The sequence below is a fragment of the Mustelus asterias genome, chromosome 22 (genome assembly GCF_964213995.1).
Source record: "Mustelus asterias chromosome 22, sMusAst1.hap1.1, whole genome shotgun sequence".
Lineage (NCBI taxonomy): Eukaryota > Metazoa > Chordata > Chondrichthyes > Carcharhiniformes > Triakidae > Mustelus > Mustelus asterias.
In genome coordinates this window covers 2,649,836-2,660,500 of record NC_135822.1, presented here as the reverse complement: position 1 = coordinate 2,660,500, position 10,665 = coordinate 2,649,836, and the positions used below count along the sequence as shown (strand labels likewise).

The following is a 10,665-nucleotide window of genomic DNA, read 5'->3' as shown; positions in this document are numbered from 1 at the left end:
AACTCACTGCCGGGGGAGGTAGTGGAAGCAGATACGATAGTGACTTTTAAGGGGCGTCTGGACAAATACATGGATATGATGGGAATAGAGGGATATGGTTCCCGGAAGGGTAGGAGGTTTTAGTTGAGTCGGGCAGCATGGTTGGTGCAGGCTTGGAGGGCCGAAGGGCCTGTTCCTGTGCTGTAATTTTCTTTGTTCTTCGTTCAGCCTGAATCACTGACGCAAAAGCGAGGAAGAGGCCGGGTTTATCGTGTAACTCGCTGTGTTCCGCGTCCAGGGGAGGTGGCGTACCATTGGCCGGCAGCTGGATTTCCCGTTGAACACGCCCCCTCGCTGCCGTGAAACCCGCGGTGGAGGTGCACCATCGTTGGCGGGACTGGAAGATCCCGCTGGCGTGAACAGCTAGAAAGTTCCGACCAAGGTTTTTGAGTTGGATTAAAAAGGGATCGGGTAAAAATTTACAGTAATTTACCGGTTCTGCTGAAAGGACAGAGGCTTGTAATATTAACTATTATATCTGCTCTGTAGATGCTGCACATTTCAAATGTTTTCCGTTCTTATTTCAGACTTCCAGCATTTGCAGTATTTTACTTTTGCGAAGTGTGTATTGTATGAGACATTGGTCAGACCTCATTGAGGGTATTGTGTGCAGCTGTGAACATCTTATTAGGTGGAAGATGTCACTTCTCCAGAGAAACAAAGAGAATGTCGGACAGATCTCTTTAGATTTAATGACCCTTTCCCATCTCTTGCCCATTTGTAAAGCTAGTGTTTGATGCAGATACTTGGAGGCTGAAAGTGGACCTGGAAAGGTGCAGTTGGAATTATCTTAAATTGTCGACCATCATATGATACATCTGATATACTGCACCATTAATGATAATAATTGATTCCGGGCATAGTGCCTTTTACTGATGCAATACTGTTATGACATGGAGATGATGTGACCCTCTGCGTGATTTTGGAACCACCCAAAGGGATACCTCGCCTTGTAATCTTATACCAATGTGTGTGAGGTAGTAGGACGCTACTGGTTTTGGTAAATTAAAGCAGGATCTGACACTATCATGAACAATTAACAGGTCTTTATTTTAAAATTGGTGACAAACTTATTAAAATGATTAACAAACTGAATAAACTCCCCAATAGAATGCTGTTCGAATATTATAAGACTATTCTTATATTCTTTCATGTTACTTATGAAATAAGTCCAGAATATAGCCACTCTCAAATAATATAATACCAGACGTCTGTTGGAAGTATGAACTTCCTTCTGTTGCTTCCGTCTGGAACCCTTTCTGAGCTGGTATCTCCTTCAATTTAGATGGTGATTTTCTGAAGACATAGAAACATAGAAAAACTACAGCACAAACAGGCCCTTCGGCCCCACAAGTTGTGCCGAACACATCCCTACCTTCTAGACCTACCTATAACCCTCCATCCTATTACGCTCCATGTACTCATCCAGGAGTCTCTTAAAAGACCCTATTGAGTTCGCCTCCACCACCACTGACGGCAGCCGATTCCACTCGCCCACCACCCTCTTTGTGAAAAACTTACCCCTAACATCTCCCCTGTACCTACCCCCCAGCACCCTCAACCTGTGTCCTCTCGTAGCAGACATTTCCACCTTGGGAAAAAGCCTCTGAGAGTCCACCCGATCTATGCCTCTCAACATCTTATACACCTCTATTAGGTCTCCTCTCATCCTTCGTCTCTCCAAGGAAAAAAGACCGAGCTCCCTCAGCCTATCCTCATAAGGCATGCCACTCAATCCAGGCAGCATCCTTGTACATCTCCTCTGCACCCTTTCAATCTTTTCCACATCCTTCCTATAGTGAGGCGACCAGAACTGAGCACAGTACTCCAAGTGGGGTCTGACGAGGGTCTTCTATAGCTGCATCATTATTCCCGGACTCCTAAACTCAATCCCTCGATTGATAAAGGCCACCACACCATACGCCTTCTTAACCACCTCCTCCACCTGCGGGGCCGATTTCAGAGTCCTACGGACCCGGACCCCAAGGTCCTTCTGATCCTCTACAGTACTAAGAGTCTTTCCCTTTATATTGTACTCCTTCATCCCATTTGACCTACCAAAATGGACCACGACGCATTTATCTGGGTTGAAGTCCATCTGCCACTTGTCCGCCCAGTCTTGCATCCTATCTATGTCCCTCTGTAACTTCTGACATCCCTCCAGACTATCCACAACCCCACCAACCTTCATGGCGTCGGCAAACTTACCAACCCATCCCTCCGCTTCCTCATCCAGGTCATTTATGAAAATGACAAACAGCAAGGGTCCCAGAACAGATCCCTGGGGCACACCACTGGTGACCGACCTCCATTTAGAAAAAGACCCATCTATACCCACTCTCTGCCTCCTTTGGGCAAGCCAGTTCTGGATCCACCGGGCAGCAACCCCTTGGATCCCATGCCCTCTCACTTTTTCTAGAAGCCTTGCATGGGGGACCTTATCGAACGCCTTGCTAAAATCCATATAAACCACATCTACCGCCTTCCCTTCGTCAATGTGTTTAGTCACATTTTCGAAGAACTCCACCAGGCTTGTAAGGCACGATCTGCCCTTGACAAAGCCATGCTGAGTATTCTTGAGCATACTAAACCTCTCTAAAGGCTCATATATCCTGTCCCACAGGATCTTCTCCATCAGTTTACCAACCACTGAGGTTAGACTCACCGGTCGGTAATTACCTGGGCTATCCCTATTCCCCTTCTTGAAATTAGGAACCACATCCGCAATCCTCCAATCCTCCGGCACCTCTCCCGTCTCCATCGACGACGCAAAGATCATCGCCAGAGGCTCTGCAATCTCTTCCCTTGCCTCCCACAGTAACCTGGGGTACATCCCATCTGGACCCGGCGACTTATCTATCTTGATGCCATTCAAAGATTCCAGCACAACCTCTTTCTTAAAGTCCACATACCCAATCCTTTCAGTCCACCGCAAGCCCGCAGTACATCCACCCAGGTCCTTCTCCTCTGTGAAAACCGAGGCAAAATACTCATTGAGTACCTCTGCCATTTCTACTGGTTCCGTACGGACTTTCCCGCCTTCACCTTTTATAGGCCCTATTCCGTCTCGTCTCATCCTTTTACTCTTCACATATTTATAGAACGCCTTAGGGTTCTCCTTAATCCTACCTGCCAGGGCCTTCTCGTGACCCCTTCTGGCTCTCCTAATTTCCTTCTTTAGTCCCTTCCTACAAGCCGTATACTCTTCTAAATCCCTATCTTCGCCAAGCTCTCTGAGCCTTTTGTACGCTTTCCTTTTCTTCTCGACTAGGTCCCGCACAGCTTTTGTGCACCACGGTTCCTTTAACTGACCAACACCTCCCTGTCTGCTCAGAACGTTGTCCTGTAGAACTCTAGACAGACATTCCTTGAAAAACTGCCACCTCTCTTCAATACATTTCCCCGAGAATACCTCCTTCCAATTTACTCCTCTAATTTGCTGTCTAATGTCTTCATATTTCCCCTTACTCCATATAAACACTTTCCGAGCTTGCCTGATCCTCTCTTTTTCCAATGCAAGCCTAAAGGAGATAAAGTTGTGATCGCTATCCCCAAGATGCTCTCCCACTGAGAGATCTGACACCTGTCCAGGTTCATTGGTCAGTATCAGATCAAGTACAGCCTCTCCTCTTGTAGGCTTGTCCACATGCTGTGTCAGGAAACCCTCCTGAACACACCTAACGAACTCTTCCCCATCCAATCCCCTTACCCTCGGGATATTCCAATCTATATATACATATTAATTACTGCAGGATTGTATATGAGAGCCTCGCCTCTCCTTCCTCCTAACTAAAGAGGTGGCAAGCTTACTCTAACAGTTAAGCCCCCCTTGTTTGGGTTTATATACCTAGTATTACCTCACAGTGTTCCTGCGATCTGAATGGCTTGAGGCTGTCAACAAACCTCACATTTGAATTCCATTTGTCCTCTGTCTCTGCGTGCTTGCTTTAAACTCATTGGTTCAATTCAAAAGCCTGTTTTGCTGTGTTGGAACACTGACTGCTGCTTTGCATACAAACATTGCAAACCTGCTGCCGCAGTTTAAAATCCAAAGAAAGACGCATGCTTTTTAAAAAGACAATGTTATATGGGGCCTGATTCTCCCAAAACAATTCTAAGTGCAGAATTGGTGAGAAAACTGGTGTAATTCACGATTGTTTTTTCAGTGGGAGTTCAGACTCGAATCTCCCCACTCTGTGCAATGCAGAGGTCACAATCATGAATATCATTGAAAGCTCGGGGGGGTGGGGCCTATTCACGCCGGAGTCTGACAGTTCCAGAACTCTGCACATACGCAGTGGCCCCGATCTGTCAGGCTCCCGATCGCAATACTGCCCCCCCTCAACTGTCCCATGGCCCGATTGTGGCCCCCATAACCATTCCTGGGCCAGGCCCGACCTCCCCCCCCCCCCCCAAAATCCCGGAGTGCCCCGATCTCCAGCACCCCCCTCCCCCCAGCAGTGACGATCTCCCCCACGCCCCCTCCACCCCAGCAGACTCCCCCTCACCCAGGCAGAACCCCCCACCCCGGGAGGCAGACCCATCCCGGTAAACCATCCCTCCAGCCCGCCCTCATCTCTGGCCTCCGTCCAGCCCCGACCAAATCCCCATGCAGAGTGGCAGCGGGACCCCCACCGATCGGCCCTAGGCCCTGTCCACAATGGGCCCTGCCCCCTTGGCACTGCCCTATGCCTGGTGGGCAGTGCCAAAGTGCCCACTGGCATTGCCCAAGGGGCAAAGTGCCGATGCCCTGCCACCTGATCCCTGGGGGGGCTCTGGTTGCTCCCCTCTTCACTCTGGCGGGGTCCCCCCTAGTTCCCCGAACGTGGGGAGCTACTCCAAACCTTGCCGGAGTGAAATACCCCTGGCAGGGTGGGAGATGCTATTGGACCTGGAGAATTCAGTCCCGGGCCCAATAATCACATTTAAATAACATTAAAAACAAAATAAAATCACTTACCTAATCTTCCCGCCGGTTTCCAATGTGGTCCCGACCTCGCCTGCTCTCTGGTGATGGGAGACGCGCATACATCGGGAACACGTGCGCGAATCCTGCAAAATGGCCGACCCGTGCATCTCCCAACCTGACACGTCAAAAAACCTGCATGTCGGGATGGGAGAATTGGGCCCATGATGTCTTCTTGTGGTTTTAGCATTTCTTTTCAATATTTACATTTGTCAAACACCGCATTTTTTAACTGATATATGCAACTGCATAACAATACCACCTCTCCTGACCCTGCTCACCAACTAGTAGTTTTTAAAAAATCATTCGTGGGACATGGGTGTCGCTGGCTGGCCAGCATTTATTGCCCATCCCTAGTTGCTCTTGAGAAGGTGGTGGTGAGCTGCCTTCTTGAATCGCTGCAGTCCATGTGCTGTGTGTTGACCCACAATGCCGTTAGGGAGGGAATTCCAGGATTTTGACCCAGCGACTGCGAAGGAATGGCGATATATTTCCAAGTCAGGATGGTGAGTGGCTTGGAGGGGAACTTGCAGATGGTGGTGTTACCATGTATCTGCTGCCCTTGTCCTTCTAGATGGAAGTGGTTGTGAGTTTGGAAGGTGCTGTCTAAGGATCTTTGGTGAATTGCTGCAGTGCATCTTGTAGATAGTACACACTGCTGCTACTGAGCGTCAGTGCTGGAGGGAGTGGATGTTTATAAATGTGGTGCTCATCAATTGTCCTGAAGTGGGAAGTGCACCATTTGTCACAACCGACATCTCTTCCCCAATGAGCACAATTTAAAAGAATGTTTTTTAAAAAACGTAATGGTATCAATTACAGTCGTTACACCCTGGAAGACAATAAGCACCTTAATGTGGTTCGAATTGAATAGTGATGAACTGATCAGTGTCTAATGGCGATAAGGGGAAGGATTTTCAAAAATAGGCATTAAAAGACATTCTTGAACGCTGACCATATCTTAAACATTTTTTTAACCATCCACCCTGAACAGGTGGGCAGGAAATCAGTTTTTTTGATCACTCGGTCAGGGGTTTTTTTGAGAGTGAAGCACTCCCTCACGATGAAGCTCGCACTAAGTCCCCTACTTTGGGAATTGAAGGCACAGACCTCGCCCCCACAGGTGAGAACACAACCAACTGAACACAGCCTGCCCTGGGACAAGTATTTGATCAGTCATGGCCCAATTGAATGTCAAGAGGCTGAATAGAAAATGCCCGTTCCTGCAAATTGGGATGTATTGCATTGCCTGAATGCAGCACAGTGGAGAAATGAGGATTACAACTGCTCCAGGGAGGCCACCTGTGGGGGATTTTTCAGAGGCTAAGTACTGAGCTTAACTTTAGCTAATACAAAGACTCGTGACCACAGTATCCTGGTGAAAGATGTTTCTTTATTGAGCAACATAGGCTGGGAGAGAAAAGGTTGGGTGGTCCAACACTTCTCTGAAGTTACATCAGTGGCAATACAATAATACAACTTCAAAGAGACATTTTACCCGCCCTCTGACTCATCCCAGTAGGAAATGAACCAATCATCGTTAGTAAATGTCATACACCTTGGCCAATTCCAGATATTCACTGACAGCAGGGAACAAGTTCTAGTGGTTTCCGCCTGACTTTCTCAGGGCCAGCTGTTGCCCGTTCTAGATTCTTTTATCTGGTTGAAGGCTTTTTCTGTTCATTAGGCCATCTGAGCTCGCTAGCTTTGTCTTTGTCTTATGAATTTTCTATTCATAAGGACTGTCTAGGGTCCATGCCAATAAGAGCTATACTTCTATGGGTGTATTGTTATAAGGAATGTGGTTCACTTTACTGCCCTATTTCCCATGATGCCTTAGAACCCTGTGCCATTAGCCCAGATATATATATATACCTGTTGAACAATACACTTGCAAAAATACATGTTTTAATTCCCTAACTGTGGTTATATATGTCTCTATGCAGACAGTACCTCTGTAAAATATATGTGTAAGGCAGTCTGTGATTCTTATCCTAAGTTAATCCATCTGTTCTATTGGTCTTTATTAGTGTTTCAAATCCCAGGGTATTTTGAATTCCTCTAACACCACCCAATTTGCAGTCTCTATCAACTTAAATGCAAAGCATATTGGGGCAGCACGGTGGCACAGTGGTTAGCACTGCTGCCTCACAGCTCCAGGGACCTGGGTTTGATTCCCAGTTTAGGTCACTGTCTGTGTGGAGTTTGTACATTCTCCCCATGTCTGTGTGGGTTTCCTCCGGGTGCTCCAGTTTCCTTCCACAGTCCAAAGGTGCACGGGTTAGGTTGATTGATTGACTCTGCTAAATGCTAAAGGTGTGAAAAAAGCAGGGTTGTTGTGATGGGTGATTTTAACTTCCCCCATATTGATTGGGAATCCCTTGCAGGCAGGGGCTTGGATGGAGAGCAATTCGTTAGGTGTGTCCAGGAGGGCTTTTTGATACAGTTTGTTGACAATCCAACCAGGGAGGGAGGGGGGAGCCCTACTAGACTTGGTATTAGGGAATGAGCCAGGCCAGGTGATTGATGTTTCAGTGGGGGGGGGGGGGCATTTTGGGCTCCACGTCCACAGTTCTATTAGATTTCAGGTAGTTATTGGTAATGACAAGAGTGGCCCTCGGGTGAAGGTGCTTATTTGGGTGAGGGCTAATTACATCCAAATTAGACTGAAACTGGGGAATGTAGATTGGGAGCGGCTATTTGAGGGCAAATCCACGTCTGGCATGTGGGAGGCTTTTAAAGGCCAGTTGATTGAAGTGCAGGACAGACATGTCCCCGCAAAAGTGAAGGATAGAAATGGCAGGATTCGGGAACCATGCATAAGAAAGGAAATTGTAAACTTAGTCAAAAGGAAAAAAGCAGCATGTGTTAGGTCTATGCATCTAAAAACTGATGAAGCCCTTGAGGAGTGCAGTGAATGCAGGAAGGAACTTAAACATGGAATTAGGAGGGCTAAAAGGGGCCATAAAATGTCTTTAGGGAATCGGGTCAAAGAGAATCCCATGACTTTTTATGCATATATTAGGAGCAAGAGGGTAGCAAGAGAAAGAGCAGGCCCACTCAAGGACAATGGAGAGGAGTTATGCGTGGAGCCACAGGAAGTGGGTGAGATCCTTAATGAGTACTTTGTATCGGTATTCACCAAGGAGAAGGACATGACGGATGTTGAGTTCAGGGATCGGTCTGTGAAAGCTCTAGAGAATGTCAATATATCGAAGAAGGAAGTGCCGAGTGCCCTAAATTGCATTAAGGTAGACAAGTCCTCGGGGCTGATGGAATCTATCCCAGGTTACTGCAGGAGGCAAGGGGAGAATTGGCTGGGGCCTTAACAGATATCTTCACATCCTCTTTGAACACAGGTGAGGTTCCAGAGGATTGGAGAATAGCCAGTTTTGTTCCCTTGCTTAAGAAAGGAAGCAAGGATTATCCAGGAAATTATAGGCTGGTGAGCCTGACGTCAGTGGTGGGGAAGCTTTTGGAGAAGTTACTGAGGGACAGGATATATGCATATTAGGAGAAAAATGGACTAGTTAGTGACAGGCAGCATTGTTTTGTACAGGGAAGGTCATGTCTCACCAACTTGAATAAGTTTTTTGAAAAGGTGACAAAGAAAATTGATGAGGGAAGGCCTGTGGATATAGTTTATATGGACTTTAGTAAGGCATTTGACAAGCTTCTACATGGCAAACTGGTACAAAAACTAAAATCACATGGGATTCGGGTTGGGCTGGCTGGATGGATGCAGAAGTGACTTGGTTATAGAACAGTCAGAAATCTCACAACACCAGGTTAAACTCCAACAGGTTTATTTGGCAGCACGAGCTTTCGGAGTCTCAGGCTCCTTCTTCAGGTGACTGTGGAGTTGTGCTCACAAACAGGGCACATACAGACACACTCAATTTACAAGATAATGGTTGGAATGCGAGTCTTTACAGGTAATCAAGTCTTAAAGGTACAGACAATGTGAGTGGAAGAGGGCTAAGCACAGGTTAAAGAGATGTGTATTGTCTCCAGCCGGGACAATTAGTGAGATTTTGGTTATAGAAGACAGAGAGTAGCGGTGGAAAGGTGTTTCTCACAATGGAGATCTGTAGTTAGTGGTGTTCCGCAGGGATCAGTGCTGGGACCGTGGTTGTTTGTATAAATGATCTGGAGGAAAATATGGGAGGTCTGATTAGTAAGTTTGCAGATGACACGAAGATTGGTGGAGTTGCTGATAGTGCCGTGGATTGTCAGAGGATACAACAGGATAGAGATAGACTGGAGACTTGGGCACGGAAATGGCAGATGGAGTTTAATCTGGACAAATGCGAGGTGATGAATTTTGAGGGATCAAATTTAGGTGTGAATTATACTGCAAATGGCAGAAACCTTAGGAACATTAACATACAGAGGCATCTGGGCGTACAGTCCACAGTTCCTGAAAAGTGGCAACACAGGTGGCCAAGGTGATTCAGAAGGCATATGGGATGCTTGCCTTCATCAGCCGGGGGATTGAATACAGGAGTTGGAAAATCATGTTGCAGCTATATAAAACCTTGGTTAGGCTGCATTTGGAGTATTGTGTGCAGTTCTGGTCACCAGAAGGATGTGAAAGATTTGAAGAGAGTGCAGAGAAGGTTCACCAGGATGTTGCCTGGTCTCGAGGGTGTTGGCTATGAGGAGAGGTTGAATAAACGAGGATTGTTTTCACTGGAAAGACGGAGGCTGAGGGGAGACCTGATAGAAGCCTACAAAATTATGAGAGGCATAGACAGGGTGGATAGTCAGAGGCTTTTTCCAAGGGTGGAAATGTCAATTACAAGGGGGCACAGGTGAAAGGGAGAAAGTTTAAGGGAGATGTGCGGAAGTTTTTCACAGAGTGGTGGGTGCCTGGAATGCACTGCCAGAGGAGGTGGTGGAAGCAGGTACATTAGCAACATTTAAGAGGCATCTGGATGTGATCATGAATAGGGAGGGAATAGAGGGATACGGACCGAGTAAGGGCAGAGGTTTTTTTTAGTTAGGGCATCATGACCAGCACAGGCTTGGTGGGCCGAAGGGCCTGTCCTTGTGCTGTACCTTTCTTTGTTTTTTGTTAAATTGCCGCTTCGTGTCAGGCAAACGAGCAGTGTAAATATTTAGGGTGAGATTGTGGTTGGTACAGACTTGATGGGCCAAATGGCCTCCTTCTGCACTGTAGGGATTCTATGAATTCTATGGATGGGCGCTGCTTGATGTAATGATCTCGATTTGATTTTGCACTTTACCAAGTTGTTGCGGCCGATTCTCCCAAATAAATTCTACGTGTTGAATTTGTGTAAAAACTGGAGTAAATCCCACTGGTTTTTCCAGCGGGACTTTCAAAATGAAGCTCTCACACTCTGCACGGCAGAGAGCCTCAGCTTGAATCACGCTGAAAATCAGTGGGTGGGACCTATTCCCGCTGGAGAGACTGGCAGCATAGGGCTGAGCGAGCCATTGCACACGCACCAATCTGTCAGTGCCGGAATCAGCACATGCTCAGTGGCTCTGCACTGCCGGCCTCACAATTGCTAGCCAGCTCGATCATTGACCCTCCCACCCCCAGGCTTATCCCTAGACCCCCGAACATGGGCCAGCCTGGACTCCCCGCCCCCCAGCCCGCCTCAATGGTCAACGCCCTGCAGCCCCAATCTCCC

At 47.3% G+C, this 10,665-nt stretch overlaps 1 long non-coding RNA gene across 1 annotated transcript in view; it reads left to right on the top strand.

The window, feature by feature from the left end:
- Window positions 1-212: 212 nt before the first annotated feature.
- The window catches only part of LOC144509813 (uncharacterized), a 74,196-nt gene continuing 63,743 nt past the window's right edge, over window positions 213-10,665 (top strand). Inside the window, exon 1 of the long non-coding RNA XR_013500527.1 lies at window positions 213-450. This is a non-coding gene — a long non-coding RNA (uncharacterized LOC144509813). The remainder of the gene's footprint in view (window positions 451-10,665) is intronic.